The following is a 14760-nucleotide window of genomic DNA, read 5'->3' as shown; positions in this document are numbered from 1 at the left end:
TAACGCCTGGGCATGCTCCTGATGAGGCTGAGTATTGTGTGTGGCCTCCACGTGCCTGTATGACCTCCCTACAATGCCTGGGCATGCTCCTGATGAGGCTGAGTATTGTGTGTGGCCTCCACGTGCCTGTATGACCCCCCTACAACGCCTGGGCATGCTCCTGATGAGGCTGAGTATTGTGTGTGGCCTCCACGTGCCTGTATGACCTCCATACAACGCCTAGGCATGCTCCTGATGAGGCTGAGTATTGTGTGTGGCCTCCACGTGCCTGTATGACCTCCCTACAACACCTGGGCATGCTCCTGATGAGGCTGAGTATTGTGTGTGGCCTCCACGTGCCTGTATGACCTCCCTACAATGCCTGGGCATGCTCCTGATGAGGCTCAGTATTGTGTGTGGCCTCCACATGCCTGTATGACCTCCCTACAACGCCTGGACATGCTCCTGATGAGGCTGAGTATTGTGTGTGGCCTCCACGTGCCTGTATGACCTCCCTACAACGCCTGGGCATGCTCCTGATGAGGCTGAGTATTGTGTGTGGCCTCCACGTGCCTGTATGACCTCCCTACAACGCCTGAGCATGCTCCTGATGAGGCTGAGTATTGTGTGTGGCCTCCACGTGCCTGTATGACCTCCCTACAATGCCTGGGCATGCTCCTGATGAGGCTGAGTATTGTGTGTGGCCTCCACGTGCCTGTATGACCTCCCTACAACGCCTGGGCATGCTCCTGATGAGGCTGAGTATTGTGTGTGGCCTCCACGTGCCTGTATGACCTCCCTACAACGCCTGGGCATGCTCCTGATGAGGCTGAGTATTGTGTGTGGCCTCCACGTGCCTGTATGACCTCCCTACAACGCCTGGGCATGCTCCTGATGAGGCTGAGTATTGTGTGTGGCCTCCACGTGCCTGTATGACCTCCCTACAACGCCTGGGCATGCTCCTGATGACGCTGAGTATTGTGTGTGGCCTCCACGTGCCTGTATGACCTCCCTACAACGCCTGGGCATGCTCCTGATGAGGTTGAGTATTGTGTGTGGCCTCCACGTGCCCGTATGACCTCCCTACAACGCCTGGGCATGCTCCTGATGAGGCTGAGTATTGTGTGTGGCCTCCACGTGCCCGTATGACCTCCCTACAACGCCTGGGCATGCTCCTGATGAGGCTGAGTATTGTGTGTGGCCTCCCCGTGCCTGTATGACCTCCCTACAATGCCTGGGCATGCTCCTGATGAGGCTGAGTATTGTGTGTGGCCTCCACGTGCCTGTATGACCTCCCTACAACGCCTGGGCATGCTCCTGATGAGGCTGAGTATTGTGTGTGGCCTCCACGTGCCTGTATGACCTCCCTACAACGCCTGGGCATGCTCCTGATGAGGTTGCGGATGGTCTCCTGTGGGATCTCCTCCCAGACCTGGACTAAAGCATCCGCCAACTCCTGGACAGTCTGTGGAGCAACGTGACGTTGGTGGATGGAGCGAGACATGATGTCTCAGATGTGCTCAATCGGATTCAGGTCTGGGGAACGGGCGGTCAGTCCATAGCTTCAATGCCTTCATCTTGCAGGAACTGCTGATGTGTCACCCTACCTGGATGCCACAAGTGTAATAAAGCTGTGTCTGAGAGCAAGGGGGAGGTTCTCTGGTCAGGGGAACATTAGCATGCAATGCCTCCTGTCTCAGGCCAGTAGGGGGAGCAGGCTGCCCCTATAAAAGCTGGTGCTGGGGGCAGGGTTAGGGAGAACTGGATTGCCTGTCTCAGCTCTGAGACGTGTCCCTGAGTGGAGCAGGGACAGAAAGTTGATTGCACCTAAGAGGAAGTGTGGCAGTAGGAGAGAGCCACAAGCCAGAGACAAGAGGCGAAGAGAGCCTGTCTTGGCAGAGAAAAGACTTAATTTACCAGACTTTGGTGTCTGAGGCTGGAAGGATTCCACATCCCCCAGCAGAGAACCAGTTCGCAAGGGACTGTATATTCCTTGGCCTAAGAAGCCTGGAGGCCCTGCCACAACCGAAGGGACCAGTAAAGCCGTACAAGGCTGGGAGCAGAAAGGAACCCACGTCGCAGGCCATACAGGCGAGAATACACGGAAAGCTCGGAAACGTGGGCTGTTACCCTATAAAGAGGAGATAGCCAGAAGGAGCGCAGAAAGCACGGTAGGCCTACACCCTCACCCTGACCAGGGCCAATTTCCCCGTTGCTCTCAGACATCCAGGTCCCCCTCCTAGCCGGGACTGTTTATGGGTCAATTTACCTGTTCTAGTAAAGACCCTTGACTGCAACCTGTTGTCTGTGTGCTCCTTGCTTCTCCAGCACTATCAGCACTGGGACCCTCACTACCATCACTCCCACCATCCACTATACTGCCCTGGGGCCGCACTCTTCCCGTGGGGAGTCACACTACCATAGCTGCACACCTCATCAGCCCCAGCGGTCTGCATGCAGCGGCGGTTCCTAATAACCGCAAATCCACGGGTGGCGTAGTCGGACATAAACATCAGCACATAACGGACTACCACTGGCCTGACCACCCTGAGCCACGGAACCGGGTTGCCACTACTACTCCCATCGTTACCCTACTGCCCGGATCCGAGTGCCCCACGGCCCAGGGGGCGAGTCAGCTTTGGCGTAGTCGGCAGGATTTCGTGCCCGCAACCACCGGGTACTGCGTGCCTGAAAAAGACTTTTGTAACTTATCTGTGGCGAAGTTTCCCGCCGTCTGGAGTCGTTTCCCGCCATCCGGAGCCGATTCCCGCCATCAGACGCCATCTTGGACCTTTTCCCGCCGTCTTCTGCCGTCTTCCCGCCATCTGCAGCTGTTTCCCGCCATCGGATGCCATCTCCAGGACGCCGCGCGGGAAGAAGGGGGGCATGGACGTCAAAACCGCGCGAGATCCGAAGCTCCGCCCCACGCACTGACGCTGCGCAAGGTCCTGGAAGGGAGAGAGAGCGACGCTGACGTCATCAGGACGCGACGCAAGGTCCTCGTCCAGAGCAGCAGCAGCGGAGCCACGGCCTACAGAAGAGGATCGTCGGAAGGTAGGCCACGCTTAACTAGGGGGGTAGAAAGATGTCGGACACGGAGGCGCCCACTACCACCAACGCAGCTGCAGCAGCGGTGATGCCCTTTTCCCTGCCCTACATCCCTGGAGCGGCCTGGCTGCCCAAATACTCAGGGGAGCCCCATGCCCTAACTGACTTCAAGGAAAGACTGTATAGTTTGTTCCAAGTTTACCCCCTGACAGAGGAACAGAAGGTCAGCATACTAACAGGGCAGTTAACTGGCGCAGCCCAAAGGGAGGTAAAATCATGGCCCATTGAGGAGAAAAGGACTGTGAAGGGTATTCTGGCCCGGCTGCGGGGTACCTTTGATACACGTACCTCCGCTGAGATTAAAATGAGGTTCTATGGATGTAAGCAGCGGGCACAGGACAGCATCAGAGACTATGCCCTAAATCTGCAGGAAGCCTTGAGGGCTATCCAATAAACTGACCCTGGCAGTGTGCAGGAAACGGATAAGCTGCTAACAGAATTCATAGAAGGTCTGCTGTCTAGCGCCCACAGGGCCCAGCTGCGCCTCATGTTCTTTCAGAACCCCGACCTGACCTTTTCCCAATTTAAGGACAGGGCCATAAGGGTGCTCCGTGAATCTGCAACCAGTGGCGCTATAAACCCCCGGCGCCCTGCTATCACCTACCACCAGGAGGCGGCGCCCTCCTCTATGGACTCCGTGGAGGCTGATGCACAGGCCCTGAACCAAGCCCCGCCGAAAGACCTGCACCACCAAGTCCAGGAGCTGACCAGGAGCGTCGCGGCGTTGACCAGGACCATCCAGGCGTTGCAAGTGGACCCGTCAAGACCCATCGAGCTGGCTTCAAGTCCGGAGGATGTCCCGTGGCGTCGACAGAGGAGGATCCCGTCGTTCCGAGGGAGGCCCACAGACCGCTACGCAGAGGATGGACAGCCCATTTGCCGTCGATCCAACCAGCCCGGACACATTTCCAGGTACTGTAATTTAAACGGGTCCAACCTGGGGCAGAGGGCCGACCCCCAGGCATAAGATCACCAGGCCCTTACAATTGGCGTAATAAGTACGTTGGGGGGCGCCCGGTTTTACCCGTGGTGCTGGACGGTATCCACATGAGCGCCTTGCTGGATACTGGGTCGCAAGTAACCACTATCCCTTATGTACTTTTTAAGCAGTATTGGACTGATGCTGATATCACACGGTATCCAGACAGTAACTTGAGCATCATCGCCAGTAATGGCTTACCCGTGCCGCAGATGGGGTTCAAGGAGATGACCATTAAAATTGGTAAAGTTGAACTGCCGGCACAGGGAGTGATTATTGTGGACATTGACCGTCATGAAAGTCACCCTAAAATAACTGTGGGTACTAACGTAATTGAAAATTGTCTTTCAGAGGTAATTGTAATTCTACAACAGGTGGCGGTGAATGCTAGTTCCAGCCAACAGAGAGTCCTCAACAAGGAGATAAAAGCCCTGATGAGACGGCAGCAGGTAGAACTGTCTGGTGGTAAGATCGGTAGCGTAAGAATGAGTGACCCATTCCCCATTTCCATGCCTCCCAAAAGTGAAATGATGATCTGGTGTCGGACTGCAATCGGGTTGAGAGGTAGAGACTACCAAGCCATGGTAGAACCCGTGTACTCAGACAGCAGGCCCACCATTTTGACAGCCCGGGGGGTGGTTGATGTCCGTCATGGGAGGGTGCCCGTCCGCATCCTCAACATTGGGGAGAGGGAAGTACACTTACCCAGGTACGCTACACTCGCCAAACTGTTTGTTGTCGAACACCAAGCTATCAGGGCCGTGGAACCCTTGCCTCCATCTCCTCAGGCGGAGGGTAATGGCTCCCAGAAACAAAAAGAGGACTGGTGCCAGAAACTCCACGTGGGTGCTGACTCCACTCCCCTGCACCAAAAACAAGGAGTCTACCGGGTGGTACAGGAGTACGAGAGAGTCTTTAGTAAGCACCCGCTAGACTTCGGCAGAGTAAAAGGGATAGAACACCACATCCCCACAGGGAGCCACCCACCAATAAAAGAGAGACACAGACCTGTACCCCCTGCACATTATCAGAACGCAAAGGGCATGCTAAGAGAAATGAAAGAAGCTGGGGTCATTCGAGATAGCTGTAGCCCCTGGGCAGCCCCCTTGGTTCTGGTGAAAAAGAAAGACGGCACCATGAGAATGTGCGTGGACTATAGACAAATCAACCGTATCACCCATAAAGACGCATATCCGCTGCCTAGAATAGAGGAGTCTTTAGCCACACTAAAATCAGCTAACTTCTTTTCTACTTTGGACCTTACTAGCGGGTACTGGCAGGTTCCTGTGGCAGAGGCTGACAAGGAGAAGACCGCCTTCACCACCCCGATGGGACTGAGCGAATTCAACTGTATGCCTTTCGGGCTCTGCAACGCACCAGGGACCTTCCAGCGGCTGATGGAATGCTGTCTAGGGCACCGAAACTTCGAGACGGTCCTCCTTTACCTGGACGACGTGATCGTCTATTCGAAGACCTACGAGGACCATCTCAAGCACCTGGCTGAGGTGTTCGAAGCCCTGGCAGGCTATGGCCTGAAGGTGAAACCATCGAAGTGCCACCTGCTGAAACCAAAGGTCCAGTACCTAGGGCACGTGGTAAGCGCGGAAGGAGTGGCCCCCGACCCTGACAAGGTCACGGCAATCAAGAGCTGGCCAAGCCCCTCGAACATCAAAGAGGTGAGACAGTTTCTCGGGTTGGTAGGCTACTACCGAAGGTTCATCCCCGGGTTCACTAAGATGGCAGCTCCTATGCAGGACCTCCTGATCGGACAGTCCAAGTCCAGAAGTCAAAAGCCACCCTTCAAGTGGGATAAACCGGAAGAGGAGTCCTTCCGCCAGCTAAAGTTGGCCCTCACTGGGGATGAGATCCTGGCCTACCCTGATTACGGCCAGCCTTTCATTCTCCACACAGATGCCAGTAATGTGGGACTGGGAGCCGTACTGTCCCAAAACCAACAGGGCAGAGAACGGGTGATCGCATATGCCAGCCGGAAGCTGAGGCCCACCGAGAGGAACCCGGAGAATTACAGCTCCTTCAAGCTAGAATTCTTGGCGGTGGTGTGGGCCGTGACGGAACGCTTCAAGCATTACCTGGCCTCCGCAAAGTTCACCGTGTACACGGACAACAACCCGTTGACACACCTGAACAATGCAAGACTGGGTGCCCTGGAACAGCGGTGGATGGCCCGTCTCTCCAACTATGACTTCGTGATCAAGTACCGGGCAGGCAAAACCAACGCCAACGCGGACGCCCTATCAAGAATGCCTCACTTACCTGAAGGTGACGAAGACCCAGAAGAGCTGGAGGAGGTAGAACTCCCCGCGTTTCACCGGTATGGAGCCGCTCAACACTGTCACCGCGTGAAGGAGGAGGATCTAACAACTGTGATGATGAATCCCCTACCTCACCACAGCTGGGCCGAGACCCAAGATAGTGACCCTGCAGTCCGCCTGGTGAAAGATCTGCTGACCCGGGAAGACGCCCGCCTAGATCCAGATGCCCCAGAGGAAGCCAAGCAGCTATGGAAGGAGAAGAGCAAGCTGTTCCTCTACGAAGGCAAGTTGTGCAGAAGGATTGTCAACCACCGGACGCACGAGCTGACTTGGCAAGTCGTGGTCCCAAGGCGAGATGCAGCTATGGTCCTGGGAGCTTACCATGACAGAGCGGGACACTTCGGTTGGAAGAAACTGGAGTTCCTACTAAGAGGAAGGTTCTTTTGGGTCGGCATGAGAGGAGCAGTAGAAAAGTGGTGCAGAGACTGTGGCCCTTGTCACGTGAGGAGGAAGGACCACACCAGCCAGAAGACACCCTTGAGGCCCATCGTCACCACGCAGCCTCTTGAGCTGGTAGCTCTGGACCACGTCAAATTGGCTCCAAGCCGGTCCGGATACATCTACGCCCTGACAATCGTGGACCACTATTCCCGTTTTCTAGTGGTGGTCCCGGTAAAGGACTTGACAGCCCAAACAGCGGCCCGAGCCTTCCAGCAATACTTCTGCCGTCCACACGGGTATCCGGAACAGGTCCTGACAGACCAGGGTCCAGCGTTTGAAGCTGAAATCTTCCAGGAGTTCTGCAACCTCTATGGCTGTAAGAAGATTCGGACAACGCCTTACCACCCCCAAACCAACGGGATGTGTGAGAAGATGAACAATATAGTCATTGATCTCCTGAAGACGTTGCCCCTGGAGGAACGCAGCCTGTGGCCAGAAAAACTGCCGGACCTGGTAGACATGTACAACAATATCCCGGTGAACGCTACAAACTGCACCCCGGCTTATCTGATGCGAGCCAGACCGGGTAAGCTGCCCGTAGACCTGGAGATGGGAGTCCTAGTACCTGAGGACACCTCCCCGGATGCGGACTGGGATACGGAAAGGCAAGTGCAGTACAAGAAGGTACAGGAGAGTGTGGAGAAGAGCCTGGCCCAGGTGAGAGAGAAGCAAGAAAGACTCTTCAATCAACACGCCCCTGCTGGTCCCCTAGAACCTGGTGAGCAGGTCCTAAAGCGAAAAAGAAGGCTACATAAGTTGGACGACCAGTGGGAAAGGGAACCCTACACTGTACTGAAGTCTGACCACGACAACCCAAAGGTGTGCGTAATCACCAAGGACGGAGGAGAAACCACTAGTGTCGTCTCCAGAGACCACCTCAAAAGGTGCCCCGAGCAACTCCGTAGTGCAGAAGAGGATCAGAGTGACCTTGAACCCGCAGAGGACAAGGAAGAAATGATCAGCACCGTTCTCGGAGAGTTCCCTCAGTCCTGGAGTCGCATAAATGATGCCATAGTGGTACCCGTCCTGCATTTCCTGCAACCGGCACAGCAACAACCAACACCAGAGCCGGAAGGTGAAGAGGAGCAAGCGGTTCCAGAGGCAGAAGAGCCTGTTCCAGCAGCCCAGGAGAGTCAACCCTCTGCTGACAGTGAGCCTGCCATGCCTGCGGTAAGCCAAAGAACCCGCAGACAGCTGCCTGCCCTACCTGTACACCCAGCTGGTAGCTGTACCCCTAACGCTAGTGGGGAAAGCCAGGTTGGTCCACCACCAGACAGTGGGTTAAGGAGGTCAACCAGGAGCACAAAGGGACAGATACCCGCTCGCTGGAGAATATAGAGTGTACTAAAATTGTAAATAACCCTGTTGCAAAATGTTGAAATGTTTGCCAAAGTTACCTGCATGTTTATTGATAGTGTGTTTCAGTTTCTTGCAGCTACCGTAAGGACTCGAAGGTTATGGACTTTTTATAACCGGGACCTTGTATGGACTGCGTTCGGAGCCTAACCCAGGAATGAACTAAGACTGTGAAGGACTTGGGGTAGGACAGACCCCCACCTGGTTAAGGCTCCCGTTGTTTTGGTGATATGGACACCCGGTCACAGGCCACACTGTGACCTAAAGAGCTCAATTTGTGCGTCGTCTGTCTATTAATGTGTTATTGTTATGCATATTGTCTTTGTTTATTGTTTAGTCCCGGAGTACTAAATTTCACTAGGGGGGGAATGTGTCACCCTACCTGGATGCCACAAGTGTAATAAAGCTGTGTCTGAGAGCAAGGGGGAGGTTCTCTGGTCAGGGGAACATTAGCATGCAATGCCTCCTGTCTCAGGCCAGTAGGGGGAGCAGGCTGCCCCTATAAAAGCTGGTGCTGGGGGCAGGGTTAGGGAGAACTGGATTGCCTGTCTCAGCTTTGAGACGTGTCCCAGAGTGGAGCAGGGACAGAAAGTTGATTGCACCTAAGAGGAAGTGTGGCAGTAGGAGAGCCACAAGCCAGAGACAAGAGGCGAAGAGAGCCTGTCTTGGCAGAGAAAAGACTTAATTTTACCAGACTTTGGTGTCTGAGGCTGGAAGGATTCCACATCCCCCAGCAGAGAACCAGTCCGCAAGGGACTGTACATTCCTTGGCTAAGAAGCCTGGAGGCCCTGCCACAACCGAAGGGACCAGTAAAGCCGTACAAGGCTGGGAGCAGAAAGGAACCCACGTCGCAGGCCATACAGGCGAGAATACACGGAAAGCTCGGAAACGTGGGCTGTTACCCTATCAGGAGGAGATAGCCAGAAGGAGCGCAGAAAGCAGGGTAGGCCTACACCCTCACCCTGACCAGGGCCAATTTCCCCGTTGCTCTCAGACATCCAGGTCCCCCTCCTAGCCGGGACTGTTTATGGGTCAATTTACCTGTTCTAGTAAAGACCCTGGACTGCAACCTGTTGTCTGTGTGCTCCTTGCTTCTCCAGCACTATCAGCACTGGGACCCTCACTACCATCACTCCCACCATCCACTATACTGCCCTGGGGCCGCACTCTTCCCGTGGGGAGTCACACTACCCTAGCTGCACACCTCATCAGCCCCAGCGGTCTGCATGCAGCGGCGGTTCCTAATAACCGCAAATCCACGGGTGGCGTAGTCGGACATAAACATCAGCACATAACGGACTACCACTGGCCTGACCACCCTGAGCCACGGAACCGGGTTGCCACTACTACTCCCATCGTTCCGCTACTGCCCGGATCCGAGTGCCCCACGGCCCAGGGGGCGAGTCACTGACATACTCCAGCCACATGAGGTCTGGCATTGTCCTGCATTAGGAGGAACCCAGGGCCAACCGCACCAGCATATGGTCTCACAAGGGGTCTGAGGATCTCATCTCTGTACCTAATGGCAGTCAGGCTACCTCTGGCGAGCACATGAAGGGCTGTTCGGCCCTCCAAAGAAATGCCACCCCACACCTTTACTGATCCACTGCCAAACCGGTCATGCTGAAGGATGTTGCAGGCAGCAGATCACTCTCCACGGCGTCTCCAGACTCTGTCACGTCTGTCACATGTGCTCAGTGTGAACCTGCTTTCATCTGTGAAGAGCACAGGGCGCCAGTGGCGACTTTGCCAATCCTGGTGTTCTGTGGCAAATGCCAAGCGTCCTGCACGGTGTTGGGCTGTGAGCACAACCCCCATCTGTGGACGTCGGGCCCTCATACCACCCTCATGGAGTCGGTTTCTAACCGTTTGTGCAGACACATGCACATTTGTGGCCTGCTGGAGGTCATTTTGCAGGGCTCTGGCAGTGCTCCTCCTGTTCCTCCTTGCACAAAGGCGGAGGTAGCGGTCCTGCTGCTGGGTTGTTGCCCTCCTACGGCCCCCTCCACGTCTCCTGGTGTACTAGCCTGTCTCCTGGTAGCACCTCCAGCCTCTGGACACTACGCTGACAGACACAGCAATCCTTGCCACAGCTCGCATTGATGTGCCATCCTGGATGAGCTGCACTACCTGAACAACTTCTGTGGGTTGTAGAGTCCGTCTCATGCTACCACGAGTGTGAAAGCACAACCAACATTCAAAAGTGACTAAAACATCAGCCAGAAAGCATTGGTACTGAGATGAGGCCTGTGGTCCCCACCTGCAGAACCACTCCTTTATTGAGTGTGTCTTGATAATTGCCAATAATTTCCATCTATCGTCTATTCCATTTTCACAACAGCATGTGAAATTGATTGTCAATCAGTGTTGCTTCCTAAGTGGACAGTTTGATTTCACAGAAGTTTGATTTACTTGGAGTTATATTCTGTTGTTTAAGTGTTCCCTTTATTTTTTTGAGCAGTGTATAATGATACTTACTGTGCAAGACGTTATAAAATGTGTCAATGTCTAAGGTAAGATCTATCTATTTATTCCTTGTGTTGCTGTTCTTATACACAACTGTCCTTCACCATAGCCTTCTCTACAAGGACACTGGACGTTCTACCATTTCCATCCACTCCACCATTCCTCTGATATATTTGGTTACATCGCTGAGACAATGCATGGTGTTTCCGGCATTAGCCCATTGTGTCTCTGAGAGCAGCTGCTGTAGATCATCTGTCCACAGAGGAATCAGGTTCTTCAAACAATAGATATTGTCACTAGTAGAGAATGACTTTCAGCAGCCAGGAATAATTCACACAAGTAACAGACACAAGTTTTAATTAGAGAACAGAAAGCCCCATACAATCCATAAATGGACCCGTAGAGCCACGCTCAGGCACCAGGGTTCATTGGAAATCACTCCATAAGCATATAATCAAAGAAGGAGAAACTGTGGTATGCGATATAAATTCAAGATCAATTTTATTAAATGTTAAAGATCATAAAAAGTAGAAAAATTCAGGACAATAATGAAACCCTCCTGCAGCCAAATGTAAAGTGCCAAGTGCTTATTAATCACTAAAATTTAGCAACATCTAAGATAGAAGTTGTATACAATCCCAATCGATAAACTTATAAGTATAATCTATTGTAACAAGATATCACTCAATAAGGCCAGTAAGCCGTTACAGGATTAAGTACAGACATTTATACAACAGATTGAGGGTTATATATACAAAAATATCTTACCAAGGTAAGGTGCAGGAGGGAGGAGAGAAGACATCAGGAGGGGAGAGCAGGGTCCCCAATACAGCCACAAATTTTAATTAACCTGCAACATTCTTGGATGATATAATCGGTATTGTACAATAGTGGAAAAAACGACTATAATACTGTCCCTATGTACAAGAATATAACTACTATAATACTGCCCCCTATGTACAAGAATATAACTACTATAATACTGCTCCTATGTACAAGAATATAACTACTATAATACTGCCCCCTATGTACAAGAATATAACTACTATAATACTGCACCTATGTACTAGAATATAACTACTATAATACTGCCCCCTATGTACAAGAATATATCTACTATAATACTGCTCCTATGTACAAGAATATAACTACTATAATACTGCCCCCTATGTACAAGAATATAACTACTATAATACTGTCCCTATATACAGGAATATAACTACTATAATACTGCTCCTATGTACAAGAATATAACTACTATAATACTGCCCCCTATGTACAAGAATATAACTACTATAATACTGCTCCCTATGTACAAGAATATAACTAATATAATACTGCTCCTATGTACAAGAATATAACTACTATAATACTGCCCCCTATGTACAAGAATATAACCTCTATAATACTGCTCCCTATGTACAAGAATATAACTACTATAATACTGCCCCCTATGTACAAGAATATAACTACTATAATACTGCTCCCTATGTACAAGAATATATCTACTATAATACTGCTTCTTATGTATAAGAATATAACTACTATAATACTGCCCCCTATATACAAGAATATATCTACTATAATACTGCTCCTATGTACAAGAATATAACTACCATATTACTGCCCCCTATGTACAAGAATATAACTACTATAATACTGCCCCTATGTACAAGAATATAACTACCATATTACTGCCCCCTATGTACAAGAATATAACTACTATAATACTGCCCCCTATGTACAAGAATATAACTACTATAATACTGCTCCCTATGTACAAGAATATAACTAATATAATACTGCTCCTATGTACAAGAATATAACTACTATAATACTGCCCCTATGTACAAGAATATAACTACTATAATACTGCTCCTATGTACAAGAATATAACTACTATAATACTGCCCCCTATGTACAAGAATATAACCTCTATAATACTGCTCCCTATGTACAAGAATATAACTACTATAATACTGCTCCTATGTACAAGAATATAACTACTATAATACTGCCCCCTATGTACAAGAATATAACCTCTATAATACTGCTCCCTATGTACAAGAATATAACTAATATAATACTGCTCCTATGTACAAGAATATAACTAGTATAATACTGCCCCTATGTACAAGAATATAACTACTATAATACTGCTCCTATATACAAGAATATAACTACTATAATACTGCCCCCTATGTACAAGAATATAACCTCTATAATACTGCTCCCTATGTACAAGAATATAACTACTATAATACTGCCCCCTATGTACAAGAATATAACTACTATAATACTGCCCCCTATGTACAAGAATATATCTACTATAATACTGCTTCTTATGTATAAGAATATAACTACTATAATACTGCCCCCTATATACAAGAATATATCTACTATAATACTGCTCCTATGTACAAGAATATAACTACCATATTACTGCCCCCTATGTACAAGAATATAACTACTATAATACTGCCCCTATGTACAAGAATATAACTACCATATTACTGCCCCCTATGTACAAGAATATAACTACTATAATACTGCCCCCTATGTACAAGAATATAACTACTATAATACTGCTCCCTATGTACAAGAATATAACTAATATAATACTGCTCCTATGTACAAGAATATAACTACTATAATACTGCCCCTATGTACAAGAATATAACTACTATAATACTGCTCCTATGTACAAGAATATAACTACTATAATACTGCCCCCTATGTACAAGAATATAACCTCTATAATACTGCTCCCTATGTACAAGAATATAACTACTATAATACTGCCCCCTATGTACAAGAATATAACTACTATAATACTGCCCCCTATGTACAAGAATATATCTACTATAATACTGCTTCTTATGTATAAGAATATAACTACTATAATACTGCCCCCTATATACAAGAATATATCTACTATAATACTGCTCCCTATGTACAAGAATATAACTACTATAATACTGCCCCCTATGTACAAGAATATAACCTCTATAATACTGCTCCCTATGTACAAGAATATAACTACTATAATACTGCCCCCTATGTACAAGAATATAACTACTATAATACTGCCCCCTATGTACAAGAATATATCTACTATAATACTGCTTCTTATGTATAAGAATATAACTACTATAATACTGCCCCCTATATACAAGAATATAACTACTATAATACTGCTCCCTATGTACAAGAATATAACTACTATAATACTGCCCCCTATGTACAAGAATATAACTACTATAATACTGCCCCTATGTACAAGAATATAACTACCATATTACTGCCCCCTATGTACAAGAATATAACTACTATAATACTGCCCCTATGTACAAGAATATAACTATTATAATACTGCTCCTTTTGCATAGGGCTGAGATCTTTACTGCTGGTTGATAAATCTGTGGTTTGGGGGATAAATGGGGGCAGTAGCATTGTAGTTTCCTTCTCTGATCTTGTGCGCTGATTTCTTATTTCCAGTGATTTCTCGATCATCAGGTGAGGGGTGAAGTTCTCTCAGCTTTGTGTTTTCGGTGATGACATCTCCCCCAGGTCCCTGGATTTGGGGAATACACAGAGTTCTTAGTTCTTCTCCATATATGGGCTCCTGCTCAGGGCAGATAAACAGTGATGCAATTGCAGGTTGAGCCCCTGTGCCAGTCTGGGGAGCTCATGCCCAGGGGCCAAACTCTGCAGACTGATGTAACAGGGGGCGATGGGTCCTGTAATCACCACTCTGGAAACCTGAGATATTGGGCTGAGTAACTTTGGCTTGTCACTTCTGATCATGTGCTGCTCCAGAAATACACTGAAACTTCCAGACACAAGTTCACACAGAAGACCTGCAGCCGAGGGATCTGGAGGGGTGCACAGCACGGGAAGTTTGTGAACCCCAAATTCAGGGTTCTTCTTGTGCATTTTCGACATAGTAAGGTAATGCATGGATGAATATTGAAACATTGTAACATATTTACCAGTTAACACATAACAACAATGTGGTATTTACTAATATTATGTATCAATCCTGAAACGTATAGCAACCCAGAAGTCCACTGTCCATTGCCAATTGTGGATGCTCC

The 14760-nt window shown here is 49.3% G+C and overlaps 1 protein-coding gene across 2 annotated transcripts in view; it reads left to right on the top strand.

Moving 5' to 3' along the window:
* The window catches only part of ASB2 (ankyrin repeat and SOCS box containing 2), a 139014-nt gene that overhangs the window by 64681 nt on the left and 59573 nt on the right, over positions 1-14760 (top strand). Inside the window, exon 1 of one of the 2 annotated variants that reach the window (XM_073638307.1) lies at positions 14302-14614. The exons of the other annotated variant lie outside the window; for it this stretch is intronic. The gene's annotated coding sequence lies outside the window, so the exon portion shown is untranslated. Of the gene's footprint in view, positions 1-14301; positions 14615-14760 lie in introns of those variants that run through there. 2 annotated transcript variants of the gene reach the window in all.

Source organism: Phyllobates terribilis, unplaced genomic scaffold (genome assembly GCF_046119375.1).
Source record: "Phyllobates terribilis strain yellow unplaced genomic scaffold, ASM4611937v1 Scaffold_7__3_contigs__length_470593459, whole genome shotgun sequence".
NCBI classification, from domain to species: Eukaryota; Metazoa; Chordata; class Amphibia; order Anura; family Dendrobatidae; genus Phyllobates; species Phyllobates terribilis.
Note: the sequence above shows the minus strand (reverse complement) of the source record. Positions and strands in the feature narration are given on the sequence as shown.